At 50.3% G+C, this 17,398-nt stretch overlaps 1 long non-coding RNA gene across 1 annotated transcript in view; it reads left to right on the forward strand.

Moving 5' to 3' along the window:
- LOC146870477 (uncharacterized) overlaps nucleotides 1-17,398 on the forward strand; it is a 236,730-nt gene that overhangs the window by 119,083 nt on the left and 100,249 nt on the right. The window lies entirely within an intron of this gene.

Genomic DNA, 17,398 nt, shown 5'->3' on the forward strand with positions numbered 1-17,398 from the left:
TACAGGCTCTCAAACAATTTACTTGTGCCCTGTATTATTTATTTGGCAACATTTTTGCCCTCTCGTCTTACGTGTTAAAGAAAGTTGTTGAGTGATGTCTTGAGCAGAATGAATAGCAATGACACTGTGCCTGGTAAGACAATTGGCATTGTTGTAACCGTTGACGGGTGCAGAGCTACTGTTATTTAAGTAAACTCCAGTCAGGTCCAGTGAGCATGATGCAAAGCGCCACACATTGGAATGGGGCAGGTGTCTCTGCCTCAAAGGAATGCATCAAAGCCACACTCCACATTTTCCCGCACGTGGTTAAGACTGTTCTATGTTGGCCAGGAGCAAGGGGAGGAGTTATGAAAGGATGGGTAACACCTCTGCAGTGCTTTAGACTCCGGTGTAGAGGAGTGGGCTTGGAAAGGACCCAGAAGAAGAGGGACTCCCTCCGTGGGTGCCGCACAGATGAATACATCTCCTCGAGGAGGTCCATCATGGATTCATGAGATAAGTCGTGAGGGGGTGACACCATGAGTTACCCGCACCGGGTGACACCAACCCTAGTGACACCACTGAAGCTGCCTGCCCACCGCCGTCGGGATTAATGAGGAAGGACTGCCTTCCTGACGTGGTACCCGTTTTGCCACTAAAAGAAGCCCGGCACCGGCAGTGACTACCTGGTGATACCCACATTGCCCTAATGAGGGTCGCGGTGCCCTTCGGTTCTCTGCTGCACCGCGGGTCCATACCTGCACATGTGGCCGGCCACCTTCCTCCATAGCTCCGTTCATGCTGCCAGATTCGGAATGCGGAGACTGCAGTGCCACCTAGCTGCTGATCCACCGCACCGTTCCACCAACAAGGAACAGAAAAATAAAAGGCAAAAGCTCAGAACACTTGAAACCCTACCACATTTTTCCTTCCTGGCTCTCCACCACTTTCCTGCACCGCATGCGTGCCCTAGCCGCAAGGCCCTACAACGTGAGGGATAGCTGTTGTGGACCGAAAGAACCGAGCAGACCTGCAGCACAAGAAATGCTGCCGGGCCTCCGAGAAACTGCCTGCAGCGGCAGCTAGTGGCAACTCGTGATACTGCAGCCACCAAAGGCCTCATAAAGGAAGTAGTCCTGGAAAGTACAAAGGTTCTGCAAGCGACATGCCATCCATAGGAGGGAGACCCAGCAGAGCCCTACTCACTCTGGACTTGCATCCCTGGGTACAGGGGGTAGCATTCCTACCCAGTAAGTGAAAGGTGCACAACAAGGAACGTGCTAAAGTCTGCAGCAAGGTGGCTGTGGCGCCACCAAGAGAACATGTCCTACCAAGACATATGAGAAAGGAGTAAAGGCAGCACTGCCAGCTGCACACTGAGTCTGAGACAGGCAACAAAAAAAAAGGGAACGACTCGGGCAAGCCCACACACAACGTGCCAACTTGGCAGTCCATGAGGATCTGAGGGCTGCGTCCTCACCCTTTGCAGCAAGTGCAGACGGAAGGAAAAGCCCTGCGGCACTGAGTGACTCCCTACCTCAACTCAGCCTCCATGTCAGTGGGGAGACCAAGAAGGTGAGGTACAGCCAGATGGGCACAGGAAACACAAAGCCTGTATCTCCAGCACCACTGCATCAAGGGAGCTGCCCTCAAACTGCAAGGTGTGCCTGCCAGATAACTTGTGCTCAGCACCTGCCTCAAGGGAACTCCGACACATGGCCCTCCAGCGCTACTGTGAACGTCTCTCTGCCCCAAATCTCAGCACCTGGACAGGGAAAGAGAGCGAGAGCACAGCACCAATGAAAGGGCAGCCCGCAGAACTAAGAGTACCAAGAAGCCCAAAACAGCCCTAGCACAGAGAAGCATCAAGCGACCAAGGGCAGCAAAACCTATGAAGGCAGCAAGCCCCAGGCGAAGCACAAGAAGAAGGTGCGCAGTGCATGCAATCCCAGTGACTGCCTTACACCATCGAAGAAACTGTGCCACACGCCCCCAGTGGTGAATGGACACCACCGCAAGCTACAACAGGGGCACACCAAGTGCCAGAAGAGAAGGCGTCCCAGAAGAAGACGGGGCACGCAAAGTCAGAGGCCCGCAGACGGCCGTGCCAGTGAACCTAACAGCACGGGCAGACTCCTAGGAGATAGAGACATCTCCACAAAGAAGCACCGCTGAACGCAGCACAGAGAACGACCATGTCTCCACTGCACCATTAACGCCCCGCAGCGGGCCGAAGGCAGCACAGTGTACTCCCTCACACTGCCTCAAGCAGGAGTCATCAGTGGCCCAAGGCTGACGAGAGGAGAGTCGAACACTTCGAGTGGCCAACCACTACACTGGCTTCCTACTGTCCGTGGAAGCCATTCCCTGGAGAGGGAACAGCCGGAGTAGGAGCTTCGCTCCCTACGGCCCGTGGAAGTCATTCCCTGGAGAGGGAACACCTGGAGTAGGAGCGTCAATAAGCTGCCAGAAGAAGGAGAACCCAAGATGAGTGGCTGCTCGCCATGCAGCTAAGAAGAGCGACTGAAGGTTCGCCTGAGTGGTCCGGAGACCATTGAAGTTCAACGGCCACATTGGCCGTGTTAACCTCTTCAGTGCCCATGACGAGCTGGACTCGTCATGGGCCGCGGTTGCGCTGTGCCAATGACGAGTCCAGCTCGTCATAAACCCCGCCCGCTAATGTAACGGCCGGCACAGGGCGGGGAAAGGGCGTGGCACTGAAGGGGTTAAAACATGGTGCATACCATTGCACCCGGAGAAGAAACAGAAGAGTGGAAATTGTGTCACCCAGAAGAGCTGGACAAACACAGGTGTGTCACAGACAATGAGAGGAGAAGCACGAGGATTCATGGCATCATAAGCCGAAAACACCTCCAAACTCACCAGACAGCCACCAAGACGGCACGACAGCCCTGGCGACAGCACCAAAGGAGAACCACACGTAAGCCTCAGCAAGCGCAAACCGCGTTGCTCCCATCGCTTCACAGTGAGACCGTCCAGCCACGAGTGTCGGCTGTTCGAGTCGAACGGCATCCATGCCCTTGTCTGCAAATGCCAGAGGTGCAAGAGAAAATTCAGAAGTGGTAGTCAAGTGGCTACGACATTCATCCAGGAAGGAACCTCCTCTCCTACCTGATCATCGCCACCTGTCGTCCAGGCACAATGGCAGCTACGTCATCAGTGCCATGTGCATGACACCGCACTCAGCAAGACACGTGGAAGTGGAACTGGAGGGTCTACACCAAGAATCGGACAGACAGCTGAAGTCAGAAGTGGAGTCATGAGTGGCAGGGCAGGACGATGAAGAAGACCCAAGCTACAACAGGAGTGAGTCCTGACACAGCGACAGCAAGGGAAGAGGGGGATAACCCGAGAAGGCACTGGCAACCGCACAGCGGAAGTCCGAGAGTAAGCCGCTCAGCCTGCGTGAACCGAGTCTCAAGCCTTACGTTTCTCAGCGTGTTCATCACTTCTCCAGACTCAAGCCTTACGTTTCTCAGCGTGTTCATCACTTCTCCGTCATCAAAGTTCCAACAGCCCAAGAAGTCCAAGTACATGAATGCAAGTACCTCCACAGAGAACATGGAGGTACCTGGCCACTCCCTGCCTCAGGTGATCGACTCCAGACTAAATGCCTGCAACCATCAAGGCAACCCGCCATCATCCTGATTCACCACACGGCTGGCAATGCTACCATGCCAGTCCTCATCAAGTGCGCCTACTGAAACCATCTCGAACACACATGGAGTGGAGTCCTACACTACTGCCAAACTAGCCAACAAGGAAACTCGAAGGCTACCTGCTAACCTGGTCTGCGGCAGCGAGAGCATGTCGTGACCAAGACCCATCCACCCATTGAGGTTTGTGCGAGAGACTGGCTACTGGCTCCTTGGCGGTTTGCAGCTGCCCCCAGCCAGCACACACGCAGTCCCAGCGCAGCCTACAAGCAGTCCCATGGCAAACCCGACGAAGGGCCTCCCCAGGCAGGGGAGTTGGAAGAGACATTGCCCCACCGACAGGTCACCGATACAGCAAGACAGCCTTATAGAGACTTCAGGCGATCCGGAAATAATCCAGTGAACTTTCACCATGGACTCCCACCATGATCTTGACGCACCCAGTCAATGAACCACCACATACCATCCTCCATGTCAGCGAAAGGAAGCTACCTGGTACTAAAGGACATGCTTACACCAGCACGTTCCCAGTGCGCAGCTGACGCCTTCAAGCAAGCGTTCGTGTCCGGAACCGATCAGGTTAAATGATGAATGCCTGCTGAGATTGTCCTGCTACAGTCGGAATCACCAGTCCTTGTTTGCTGTCTCCTGGATGCCTGACCCGAGAGGCTGATGGACACTGTGGTATATATTTTGTTGTTGTTTTATCCCTACAGGTTGAACTAATGAGCTTTTGTTTTTCATAAAAATTTTGGAGGGATGTTGTGTCCTGCGAGACACGTTCTAGTGTCTCGACAGGCACAGAGTTAGTAGCCATTCCCCCATGGGAGTGGGCACTCTTTAACCCCCACATGCATCCCTCACAGGCGTCACGAGTGACGTGAGCCCGTTAATAAAAGGGCCCGGGTGCACGTGCTGTTGGCCAGTTCCAGTATAGCACTACAGTCTCTGTGTGGTTCTTTTACCTAGCATGTGGGCCTAGGGACAAAAACACCACAATGATCAGAGGCTCATCTTGCTAATGGTTTGGTGCTACTGTGATGCCTCATACGGGGAGAAAGGTTTTGCTGTTTAGAATGCTCCCTGCCATGACTTGGATTGGTAGGTGTTAGAAATGAGGGGGCTCTGGTTGGCGCAGGTAAGTACCAGCGACAAGCAGGGACCCTTTACTTCTAGTCAGGGCGAAGGATGACTCTTTAGAATAACCCCTGCTCACCCTCTAGGTGCGTGGCGCGAGTAATCAAGGCTAAACTTCAGGGCGTACACAGTTAAGCATTTGTAATTATACACACAGCAAATACATTGCATGCACCACAAACGGACACCAGGCAGGTTTTATATAAAAATAAGGCTTTTATATATCTATCTTTTATGCAGACTTATTACACGACCCAGTAACGTTTGAAAGGTTGGGCCACGATATCTAATATTGCGGAAAGTTCTTTAGTGCGGGCAACAAGATGAACTGCTGGTCTCGGTGCGCTTCGCGCTGATGCGGCGACGTGCAGGACGACAGGGAAAACAAACGTTGCGGACCCTGGATCCGATGCGAGCTCGCGGTCGAGTTTGTGTGTCACAGTACCTTATTTCTTTGTAACGGCGGGTGCGGGGCGTCCAGCGGCTCTTCAGAAGGGCGAGGCGGTGTCCGGGGCTCCCAAGCTTTACGGGGGGATCTGGTCCTTCAGGCTTACAGGGAGAGTGAGGTGTTCAGGTTGGGCAGGTGAGCAGAGCGGGGCAGCCGGGTACGTTTCCCACGTCCGTGCCGTCCGAGGCTTTTGGGATGCTCACAGCGCCGATTCCGGCGGGAGGGGTGAAGGTGCACAGCGGGCCTCCAGCGGCGAGGTGACGGGGGCAGCCCAGCACGATGTAGAGAGAGCGGCTCGGATCGAGCGAGGCTCTTCTCAAGGCAGGGGCGGCCAAGCAGCCCGGTCACGGCCCAAGGAGGGGCTGATGAGCACGAGAGTCACGGCTCCGGCGAGGGAAGGAACACCACAGTCCAGCGGTAGGCGGGTGAAGGTCAGGATGAGCCCAATGGTCCTGGGGCTCAGTTCAGGGGGCAAGCTCGCTTCCAGGCCCTTGGAGATTGTTTTGAAAGCACGTGGTTCTTGAAATAAAAATGGAGCAAGTCTTAGTAAAGGGTTCTTCTTCTCTCCTTTGGCAGCAAGGTCACCACTGCAGGCCAGTCCCCCAGGATAGGGACAGTCTTCCTCCGTACAGCTTTCCTGGCACCTCCTCCTCAGGCAGAGATTCTTCTTGGTTCAAAAGCAGATCTGATTTCTTAGGAGCAGGGCTCCTTCTTTTATACACCATTTCTTTTGTTCTTCCAGGCCAGGGGGGCCCTTGCCTAGTTCAGTCCAGTTCTGGAGCACTTTGTTGATGCGATGCAGAATTCTTCTTTCAGGGTGCAGGGCAGAGCCATCAGACGCTCCACAGGGGGCGGAGCCAGCATTGTGGTGGCAGAGCACAGCCCTATTCAGAGTCCAGGTGTACTCCTCCCACCCATCTACAGGTCAATCTTTCTATTCACCACCAGGCTACCTAGCCCTGCCCATCTGGGTTTCCCCAGCTCTGTCACTCACACAAGCCAGACAGCAGATACACATCACGCAGAGGCGGGCTGAAATGGTTAGGCAAGCAAAGGCCAACTTTCTAAAAGTGGCATTTGCAACCGCAGAATATTAAAATAAACCTTACGAAAAGATGTACCTTATTATTCTGAGTTCAGGCATACTAAACTCGATTTTCTACCATGTTCCCTGGGTCTGTTAGGATCATAGGATGTAACAATCTTAACAGCCCATTCTGGCCTATGAGAACAGGGTAGCCTTACAATAGTGAAAAACGAAAATGGCTGTAATTCACTATTAGGACATGCCACACACATCAGGGCTTGTCCTACCTTACGCTACAATGCACCCTGCCCTTGGGCCTACCCTAGGGGTGACTAACATGAAGTTAAGGGAAGGTTTAGGGACTGGCAAGTGGGTGCACTTGCCGGTCAGTACCAGACTGCACGCAGGTTCTGCGATGGCAGACCCTAGACACATTTTACCAGGCCGCTTCTGTGGGTGGCACAACCACTGCTGCGAGCCCACCAGCGGCATTTGTACTTACACGCCCTGGCACTCCTGGTGCACTTTACTGGGGTCTGACAGTAAACCAAATAAGCCAATTATGGAATCCAACCAACATAGCAATTTACAATGGGGAGAGCATATGCACTTTAGCACTGATCAGCAGTGGTAAAGTGCCCAGAGTCATAAAACAGCCAACAACAGATCCGAAAAAATGCAGGAGGAAGGCAAAAAGTTTAGGGATGACCCTGCAAAAAGGGCCAAGTCCAACAGTAGGGCTCTAATAAAGCGGGTTGGGGGGATGAGTAAGCTGATGGGGGGAGGTGCTTCGGAGTGATTGTCGGAAAGCTGACATTTTCCGTGTGTACCATAATCTTATCTCAGTGCCAAAGCCAGAATAACACAGAATTCTCAAGTGTGTCTAGCTCAGTTTAAGATGCCTGGATGTGCAGCCTGGACAGCACCACACTGAAAGTACAGCGCTGCATTGTACTATTTATATCTGGATCACTTAGTCAGTAACGGAGCATTTTCATGGCGTTGGCGACAGTCCGCAAGTTCCATTACATTCTGGAGTTCTCGTAGTGGTAGGCCCAGCTACAAAGACATGGCTGATGGCAGCGCAACCCCTAACGCATTAAACTTGTGGGCTTAAGAGCAATTTCCATCAGGTTAGCACGTGAAAGTGGGAATCGGACTGTGCACCGAAGGGACAAGTTTCCTCCTTAGCTTGCCAAGAGGAGTGATATGTTTACAGCATCACGATGCCTCATTTATCAAACAAAGTATAGACTCTCCCATTAGGATAATAAACATAGGCTATATACAATAAGAGGATTTTTCAAATGTTTTTATGGCAATTTATTGGGACACAAGACTCTAAAGGGAAGACCAGAGGGCGTGTTTTCTATTATCAAGCTGTTTGCTTGCAATCACCGTTTCCAACAGGAGGTTATGTGCATATGATGAAACAAAGGAGACTGGCTTGCCTTCGTTTTCAAGCATGGGGGTTTGTTTAAATCATATGGGCGTGTCGTTTAGGTAACCGCTACTAGAACTATGTGGGACAGCAACATGTGCTTTGTTGCTTTACTGGACATGCAATGCAACATGTAACGTTTGAAGAACAACGGTTTGGTTGTTTTTAAAATTTATTTTAGCAACAGAAATTGAAAATGTGCAAGGCTACCTTGGGCTCCCCAATATAAAGAATTAAGGTGCACATGCATCAGAATAACGAATCCTTAATTGCGATTTTTAAGGAATCGCAATTAAGGATTCGCTATTGGCTATGCATGTAGGAATCTAATAAATTTGAGATTCCTACAAATTCCTTCATTGCAACTCGCAAATTGTGAGTCGCAATTAAGGAATTGCTTCCAATTCATTCCTATGTGCCTAGAGGCCCATAGGAATGAATGGGAATTGCATGCGCATTTTGCGAGTACTCAATTGGTACTCGCAAATGCCGAAAGGACCCCCTGTTGCACCCCTGAAATTACAATTTATCCACATGTTGCACACACACATGCCCCAAGGGCATGTGTGTGTGTGTGTAACATGGGACTTTGAAAAATGCACTTTGGTACGTTTTTCAAAGAAATTGCAAATTACCATCACCTTTAAGTTGACGGTAAGTTGTGATTCTTAATTGCGAAATCGCATTTTTTTCTGTAATGTATTGCATTTAAGGAATTGCAATTTGCAATTTTTGCATTGGGGATGATGCATCCCCAATGCAAAAATACCGGTTGCAAAGGGGCACATCCTGCGAATCTGCCCCTTTGCGACCGGTATTTGGTTTGCTGCATGGGTACCTAAAAGGTTAGTTCTTCAGATCGCAAACTGTGGGGTTCGCTAATGGTCCAGATTTCGATGCTCAAGGCCTGCAAAACACTTCCATGCAATATTAATAATTAGATCTGGCGTTAGTCAAGACCTTTTGACTTCACTAAAATGATATGTATCACATACTTCCTTGAAGGGGCTTTCAGCCAGCTATCTTCTGCCTTTCGTCTGTTGTCTCATTCACATTTTTCTTCCGCCCACTACAGCATGCAGCAGGGGGCAATGGGTCATCCTACTTAAGCTACTGGTTAACTTCACTTTGAGTGACTGTATTTTGCTCTTTCACAATGAGCACATCCACACATAAGATAGTTCTCTTCAGTGCTAGTGTTTTTATTCTTACTTTATAATCACTTCAGTGTTGCATTTGTTTTTAGAGCCATATGTGATAGCAGGACGCTTTTAATGAAAGAAAGGCACAGTCTGGCCTCATCAGTTCCTTTATCCTGCCAATGGTGTTGAAAATAGCTGTTGGAGCGTGTTTTGTTAATCTGACTTCAGCTACTTCAAAGCACAATAGGTTGTGTAGATTTCAGTATTAAGTTATGCCTTCTTTCTTTCTTGCAGTCTTTCCTTCTTTCTTTCCTTTTTCCTTCTTTCTGGCTTTCATTCTTTCTTGCTTTCTTTCTTACTTTCTGTCTTGCAATCTTCCTTTTTCTTTCTTTTTTCTTTCTCCTTTTTTTGTTCCTTTTTTGAGCCTTCGTTCTTTCTTTCCTTTTTACGCTCTTTTTTCTTTTTTCCTTCCATCCCTTTTCTTGCCTTTGTTATTTCTTTGATTCCATCTTTGTTTTCTTCCTTTCTCCCTTTCTCTTTCTCTTTCCTTCTGTCTTTTCTTCTTTCTTTCCTTATTTCTTGCCTCATTTCTTTCCTTCTTTCCTTCCTTCCTTCTTTCTTTCCTTCTGTCCTGCCTTTTTTTATTTGATTCTTTTTTCTTTCCTTTTTCTTTCTTTCTTTTGTGCCTTCTTTCTTTTTTGCCATCTTTTTTTTCAAAGGCAGAGGCTATCAGTCAGTGTCAGACAGATTGTCTTTTTTAGGTCTATGTTAGCCAAGATCTTTTGTTTTTTACAAAAATGATATATTTATCATAATTACTTAAATGGGTTTTTAGCCAGACTTCATCTATTAGTCTGTGGTTGTGTCAATCACATTGGTCAAGGGGCAGTGTGTCAATTCATGAACATTAATCGGGGAGGTTTAATATGATTACAAGTGGTTATACAAGCTGTACATATCGTAGGAGCACTTTGAATGCAGCAGCAGCAAGTAAGAAAGATGGCTCCTATAATTACTATTCCCATTAATAATTTCCAACCCCAAGTGGAAATAAGTCCCTGTAACCATTCAGACCAAGACCATGTTCTTTGGTCTTTGTGATAAGAGGCAGGTGCTAAGAACACAGGGGGAAGACAAAGGACACATAACAGATGCCGGACCAACTGACTGGTAGATGACAATAACCTTTGTTTCCACAAATGAAGTAAATGTTATGGGAAGATAAAAAAACTGCTATTGTTCGTTCCAGTGATATTCAACACTGTAGTACAGTCACCTTTTCCCACGGGAATACTGCCAATACTACTCACACAAAGTTCTGCTCGGGCTCTGGTTACAGCGATAACAGGATACCCATTACCCTTGACTGTTCGAGTGTTGGGATAAACATATCCTGTGGAGGAATTCCCTCTGCGATACTCCTCCATTTACCATACAGTTCCTTTGGCTTGTGGATCCCCTTCCTCATCGAGGAAACAAACCTTGTTTAGCTGGGCATTGAGTCTTCCTACATTGGCTTGAGTGATATTACTAATTGCAGAGGCCCACAAAAGTGCGAACCAGGCTCTACAGGAGCCATTTTGTGAAAATGGCAAGGGAATGAAAGGTGTTCCTCCCTTCTTCTGATGAGCTGGCATCATTCCACATACCCAGCAGTTGGTAGTGTTCGTAGCATTATGAGTATGATGTAACATTTGGATGAAAGTGTTATTGAGGTAGGACATCCGATGTTTCTGTTCATGGTAGGGAAGAGTGAAGTTCTAATGTTCCGTGGGGACAGGAGTAGTAGCGGGCAATAGGGTTTGAGCCGGAATCACTTTCTCTGTCCAAAAAACTGCTGCCAATATTATCAACATTTTGATCAGAGTCACCATACACAGAGTCTTGTCATTACTTCGCAACTTGGATCACAATTTCTGCATTTCTCCTTCTTGGTATTGATACAACCACAGGTCGGAGGGAGATCCAGGCACCACTGAACACGCATCACAATCCCCTCTGAACCTAGTTCAGCCGATTCGGTGATCCTACCGTGTCACAGCTGAACTGTTCCACTAATTGAAACCGGTCCTCTGGTAAATCTATCTGCTCTTTCCCTTCCTTGGTCGTAAATCGTACCTTGTTGCTGAAGGTGTAGTTTGATCAGGAAATAAAGTGTCTTCGTTCAGAGGAGCAATAGTCTTCTGAGTCTGTAAGATGTCTTTCACATCATTTCTGCCTTCTGGCTGGAGAACAGTTGCGGGGATTCGCTTGCAGTGTGCTGCATTAATCCAATGGCGTCTGTTGGTGACACGGACAGCGGTTCGAGTCGCAAGCAGGATCTGCTCCGGATTCTTCCAGCGAGGCTCCAAATTTTTAGAGCGTTGGAAGTTTTTTACGAGGACGAAGTCACCAGGTTGAAGACCATGAGCCGGACCCTCTGACTTGTCTGGAATAGCTTCATGCACCTGCTGATGAATCAGAGACAGTTTCTCAGTCACATTTTTTAGGTAATCACTCAAAACAGGGTACTGTATTTCTTTAATTACATTTGGCCTTGGTGGTCCCCATACATTCATAGGCCTACCAAAGACTATCTCATAGGGAGAAAGTCCAATCTTACTATGTGGGATGGAACGAACGGATAACAATGCTAGAGGCAAGGTATCTGGCCAATTAAGGCCCATCGTTGCTTGTATCTTTGCTAGTTTCAACTTCAATGTGGCATCGTACCTTTCTACCAGACCTGCTGCCTGAGGATAATTAGGAAAACCAAAGGAAATGATGGACGGAGTGTTGAACATTGCAAGCACTCACCCCCAGTCAACTGATCTGGGTTTAATCCATCACCGTTCTTTAGCCCACTCTGCCTCCCCAGTTCAGACATGGCCATATGCAAATCAGTCTGACCCTGTTCCTCATGGGAACAGTCCAGATTGAACTGCCAAGCCATGTCTTCGGCTGAAGACGGCTTAAATGCCAGAAACCGATCCTAGGAAGCTTGTTTCCAGTCCAGGGAAGACATGGTTTGGCAGTTCGGGCTGGACTGTTCCCATGAGGCACAGGGTCAGACTGATTTGCATATGGCCATGTCTGAACTGGGGTGGCAGAGTGGGCTAAAGAACGGTTATGGATTAAACCCAGATCAGTTGACTGGGGGGGGAGTGCTTGCAATGTTCAACACTCCGTCCATCATTTCCTTTGGTTTTTGCTTTGTTCGCCATAAGTTGGCCGGGTATGTTGAGACGTGAGTCCCTTGCTCACTTTGCCACTGGATTCAAGCAAACCTGGCTGAAGACGGCTGAAATGCCGGAAACCGGTCCTAGGAAGCTTGTTTCCGGTCCAGGGAACACATGGTTTTGCAGTTCGGGCTGGACTGTTCCCATGAGGCACAGGGTCAGACTGATTTGCATATGGCCATGTCTGAACTGGGGTGGCAGAGTGGGCTAAAGAACGGTGATGGATTAAACCCAGATCAGTTGACTGGGGGTGAGTGCTTGCAATGTTCAACACTCCGTCTATCATTTCCTTAGGATAATTAGCAGCATGAAATTTCTGTTTTACCCCTAAACAACCTTCATTAGGTACTCTATTATCTGGCCAGTTAAGTGGAGGCTGTTGTCACTCCATAGGACTCTACAAATTCCAAGGGGGAAGAACTCCTTCGACAGAACTTTTTGTGTTGTCTTTGGTGGGATAAGCTTCTACCCACTTACTAAAGAAACAAACCACAACTGTTGGAAACGGGTAGCGTGGTGCAGAGCGGGTGGGCCAAACTCTGGAGGAAATGTGCAAAGCATTCACGCAGTACACACAGGCGACACACAAGGCACACTACAAAAAGAGACACTACACCAGTTTGTGTGAAAATAACTTTTGTATTGTCAAAACACAGTATGTTTGGTAATCTCTACACGGCGTCAACTGGCGCTGGGTCAAAAGGTACAGGGGGGAATTGTATACAGGGCAGGGCCAATCGGGCCCCTGCCGGAATCATTGCGACATAGAAGACAATAAAAATAAGTCCATCAGCCTCAAGCCTGCAAGAAAATCATCATGGCATAACATTAAGCAATCGTCCGGAACACCTGTAATAAAAACATCATGGCATTCCCCTAGGCATCACCAATATGCGCGACCCCTGAGCTTGAGGCAGAAATTAAGGTAGGCAGTGCATCAACATCAAAACCTGGCATCTAGACATAGCGCTGCACATAGCAAATCAATAGCGCGTCACATAGAGCCTTTTAACATAGCACTGCACATATCAAGGCAATAGCGCTCAGAACATGGCATATAAACATAGCGCTGCACGTAGCAATGCATTAACGCTTCAAAACATAGCCTTTAACATAGCAGTTGACACAGCGCTTAAGAACATGACATTTGAATATAGCGCTTTAAAACATGACATCTGCACCTAGCGCTGTACCTGGAGGATCAATAGCGCATAGCCACTCAATAGGGCCTCGTAATATGGTCTCTGAGCCAAGCGCTACCCCTGGCAAGTATACCAGGCCTTCGACGGGACACTCAGTCTGGGGTGAGGTCCCACACTCTGGGGCTCCAAAGTCAGGCAGGCCCCTTCGTTGCAGCTGCCCACTGGCCTGCGGGGCAGCTGTGCCGAGTGCACCAAGTTCCCGCAATGATGGGGTCCCCTCCGGGACTCGGAAGGGCAGGAAATGCCTCCCAGAATAAGTACGGGCCCCACGGGCCCTCCATGCGGGCACAGGGGGGCGGGCACCGACTGTATGCCCCGGCTTCACCTCTAAGTGCGCCCCACCAGGTCCCCGTCACGTTGCCGCTGCCCCCTCCTAAGCGGGGAAGCCCACACGACCCCTTTGGTTCTTTTCCAAGGGAGCACCGGGGGCGGGCACCGATACTGTGCCTCGTTGCCCCCCTCCACGCCACCAGTCCCCCACGGAGCCCTTCACTCACCGGGCTCTCCTGGGATGTTGCTCCTCCTCACGGGGCACAGGCGGGGTGACTCCTGACGTCTTCAGGGGCAGGGAAGGCACCGTCCATGTGCCTCGGCCCTCCTGGCTTGCTGGGCACCGTCGGGAGCGTCTTCTCGACGGCGCTCTTCACTGGGCAGGCGGGGCTCTCTCTGGCGGCAGGTCTAGTCACGCAGGGCTCTCCTCCGCTCCGCTCCGGAGAGCCCTGCTAGCAGCCGCGCCTTGCCAGACTTCACCCGGGCCCCCTCCAGGGACCCGGGACTTTGTGGACTATACGCGGGGTTCTCCCTTCCATCTGGGAGCCCCGCGCGTCACTTTCTCACCAGGGGGGAAGGCGGGGTAGCCTCCCGCTCTCCCCGGAATTCTCCGACCGGCGTCCTCCAGTCTTGGCCCTGACTTCGGGGCTGCTTCCTGGCGTCACGGGGGCGCGGCCGATGACGCAGCCGGCGCCCCGGTTGCTGGGCAACGCGCACTCGCGCGGCCCAGGCCCAGCACCTCCTCCAAACAGCGCCCGAGCGGCGGTGGTGATTTTTCCTCAATTTGCAGCACGGGGTCGGCTCCCGCTATAATTTTAATCTGCAAAAGGGCGGTAATACCGCGGGGTGGGCAACCTCTTCCTTGGCAACGCGGCGACCTCCCCCGGCAGCAATCACGTGGGGTGGGCACCCGCTCAGTTACCGGAGCATGCAAAACACCGCCATTACGCGGGGTGGGCACCCGCTGTCAAGACACAGTACCCAGGCGGCAGAAACACGGGGTGGGCTCCCGCTGTTTCAAGTCAGCAAAAGGACCATGATAACACGGGGTTTCCAAATAAACCAGTTCTCCTCTCCTCCCCAACGCTATGGGGGCCATCGATATAGCGCTTCCCAGGCGCTAGGTAGCAGGCAGCTGGGATTCCCACACTCACCAGCAGGGCACAGTCAATTAGAACTGTAGCGCTCACTGGATATAGCGCTCTCCTTCCACAGGCAGCTTATAAATGGCGCTCTCTCCGCCGGAACTGCAGTCCGGGTCCCACGAGGCGCTTGCGGGCTCCTGCGCCCTTGGTTGAGGGTTTCTCAAGGGGGGGAAGTTGAGTTGGTGGCTGAAGGCGGACTGATAAGTCTCTGCCCGTCGTCCCTGGGTTCTCCTCTCGCTGGGCCAGATCAGTGGGTTAGTTCAGGATCCCTCACTCACTTAAAATGCAGCACCTAAGCCCTGTCACTTTCAGAGGCATAGGTCCCTGACTAAACCCTACCGCCTAAAACTCCTGCATAGGTTTCTCCAGGTTTGCGTTGCCCCAACTATAGCTTTCCCTCGCCCTGGGGACAGTAGAGGGGAGTAGGTAGGCTCAGGGCCCAGCACACAGGCCCATGTGGCGGTAACCCCTGGCAGCAGGTCCCCTCTCTCTCAGGTCCACCCTCTGACTGAGCACATGGCAGCCCAGCTCCGCCCTTTATACGCCCCTCACCCCACCTTCCAGACAGTGCCAGACGCTTCTAGAAGCGTCTGGGGGGACTGGCTCTAACTGGCCTAGGGGGAGGGGTAGAGCACCCTGGGTGCCAGGCTTCCCTCCAAAAGCTGGGGTTGCTGGGAAATAATAACTAGACTGTTAACCCAGCTCAGTCAATTGGCACAACCACACAGCCATGGCATGCATTTTAAAAGTTATAGGTTTAAAATGGGGAAACTCAGTCTGCGTACTTTATCGCACAGCATTCAATCTTCGCATTTACACATCATGCGATTTCCCAGAAAAGCGAAAAATTTCAGGGAAAAAGGGCCAAGTCCAACAACAACTAACACATACTTCAAATTATTACAGCGCTCTAACTGAATGTAATCCATTTGAAGTGCTTCGAAGGGATCCTGAGGTGGAGAAAATCCACCAATAGGGGTTGATACTCTCTTCCCAGGATTATACTGTAAACATATCATACAATGCTTAATCAAATGCTCAGCCGTTTTCCGAATGAGTGGATTATCCCATACCTGATCTAGTTGGGAGATGGTGTTTTTGGCACTAACGTGAGCAGGTCCATGAGCCATAGTCAAAAAAGGTAATAAATAGGCATAAGGCAAATTCCATTTTGACATATCTTTTGACATCCAACATCCCTCATCATCTAACTCTCCTTCCTTTTGCCATTCTGCCCTTTCTTGTTAAGTGGCTGACTGCTATATTTCCTTAATCACTGTATACATGTTTTCCCATCTTTCAGCTTGGGATCGTAGTACATATACTTTACTCGTGAGTGCACTTGCAGTATTTCGTGCAACTTCGTCAGCGAAAGCATTTCCTTGTCCCACCTTGTCTGTAATTTTATTGTGGGCACTACATTTGATAATGCAAAACAACAGTTGATGGACAGAATGCAGAACAATGTCATGCATTCACCCAAGTACAGAGATCTGGGCCTAAATCCATTGTTTTTTTGCTCACCATGCCATTCCAGTTTGAACCCAGCCACATGCAAATCAGTCTTGACCCTGTGCCTCATGAGAACAATCCAGCCCGAACTGCCAAGCCAGGTCCTCCCTGGACTGGAAACAAGCATCCTAGGACCGGTTTCGGGGTTTCACCCCTCTTCAGCCAGGATAGCTTGATTCCAGTGACATGGAGAGCAAGGGACCCACGTCTGGGCATGCCCGTCCCACTCGGGGTGACAAATGCAAAACAACAGTTGAGGGACAGAATGCAGAACAATGTCATGCATTCACCCCACTTCAGAGATATGGGCCTAAATCCATCCTCTTTTTGCTCACCATGCATTTCCAGTTTGAACCCAGCCATATGCAAATCAGTCTTGACCCTGTGCCTCATGGGAACAGTCCAGCCTGAATTGCCAAGCCAGGTCCTCCCTGGACTGGAAACAAGCATCCTAGGACCGGTTTCGGGGTTTCACCCTTCTCCAGCCAGGATAGCTTGATTCCAGTGGCAGGGAGAGCACGGGACCCATGTCTGGGCATGCCCGTCCCACTCAGGGTGACAAATGCAAAACAACAGTTGATCGACAGAATCCAGAACAATGTCATGCATTCACCCCAGTACAGAGATCTGGGCCTAAATCCATTGTTATTTTGCTCACCATGCCATTCCAGTTTGAACCCAGCCATATGCAAATCAGTCTTGACCCTGTGCCTCATGGGAACAGTCCAGCCCGAACTGCCAAGCCAGGTCCTCCCTGGACTGGAAACAAGCATCCTAGGAGCGGTTTCGGGGTTTCACCCCTCTTCAGCCAGGATAGCTTGATTCCAGTGGCATGGAGAGCACGGGACCCACGTCTGGGCATGCCCGTCCCACTCGGGGTGACAAATGCAAAACAACAGTTGATGGACAGAATGCAGAACACTGTACAACTGGATTTAAGCTAGCCTGGCTGAAGAAGTGTGACAAACCCTGAAACCAGTCCCAGGATGCTTGTTTCCGGTCCAGGGAGGACCTGGCCTGGCAGTTCGGTCTGGATTGTTCTCATGGGGCACAGGATCAAGACTGATTTGCATATGGCTGGGTCCTAACTGGGGTGGCGTAGTGGTTAAAAGAACAATGGATTTAACCCAGATCTTTTGACTGGGGGAGAATGTTTGCATTGTCAACATTCTGCCCATCATTTGTTTGCTGTAACACTTT

Source organism: Triturus cristatus, chromosome 1_1 (genome assembly GCF_964204655.1).
Source record: "Triturus cristatus chromosome 1_1, aTriCri1.1, whole genome shotgun sequence".
Classification (NCBI taxonomy): domain Eukaryota; kingdom Metazoa; phylum Chordata; class Amphibia; order Caudata; family Salamandridae; genus Triturus; species Triturus cristatus.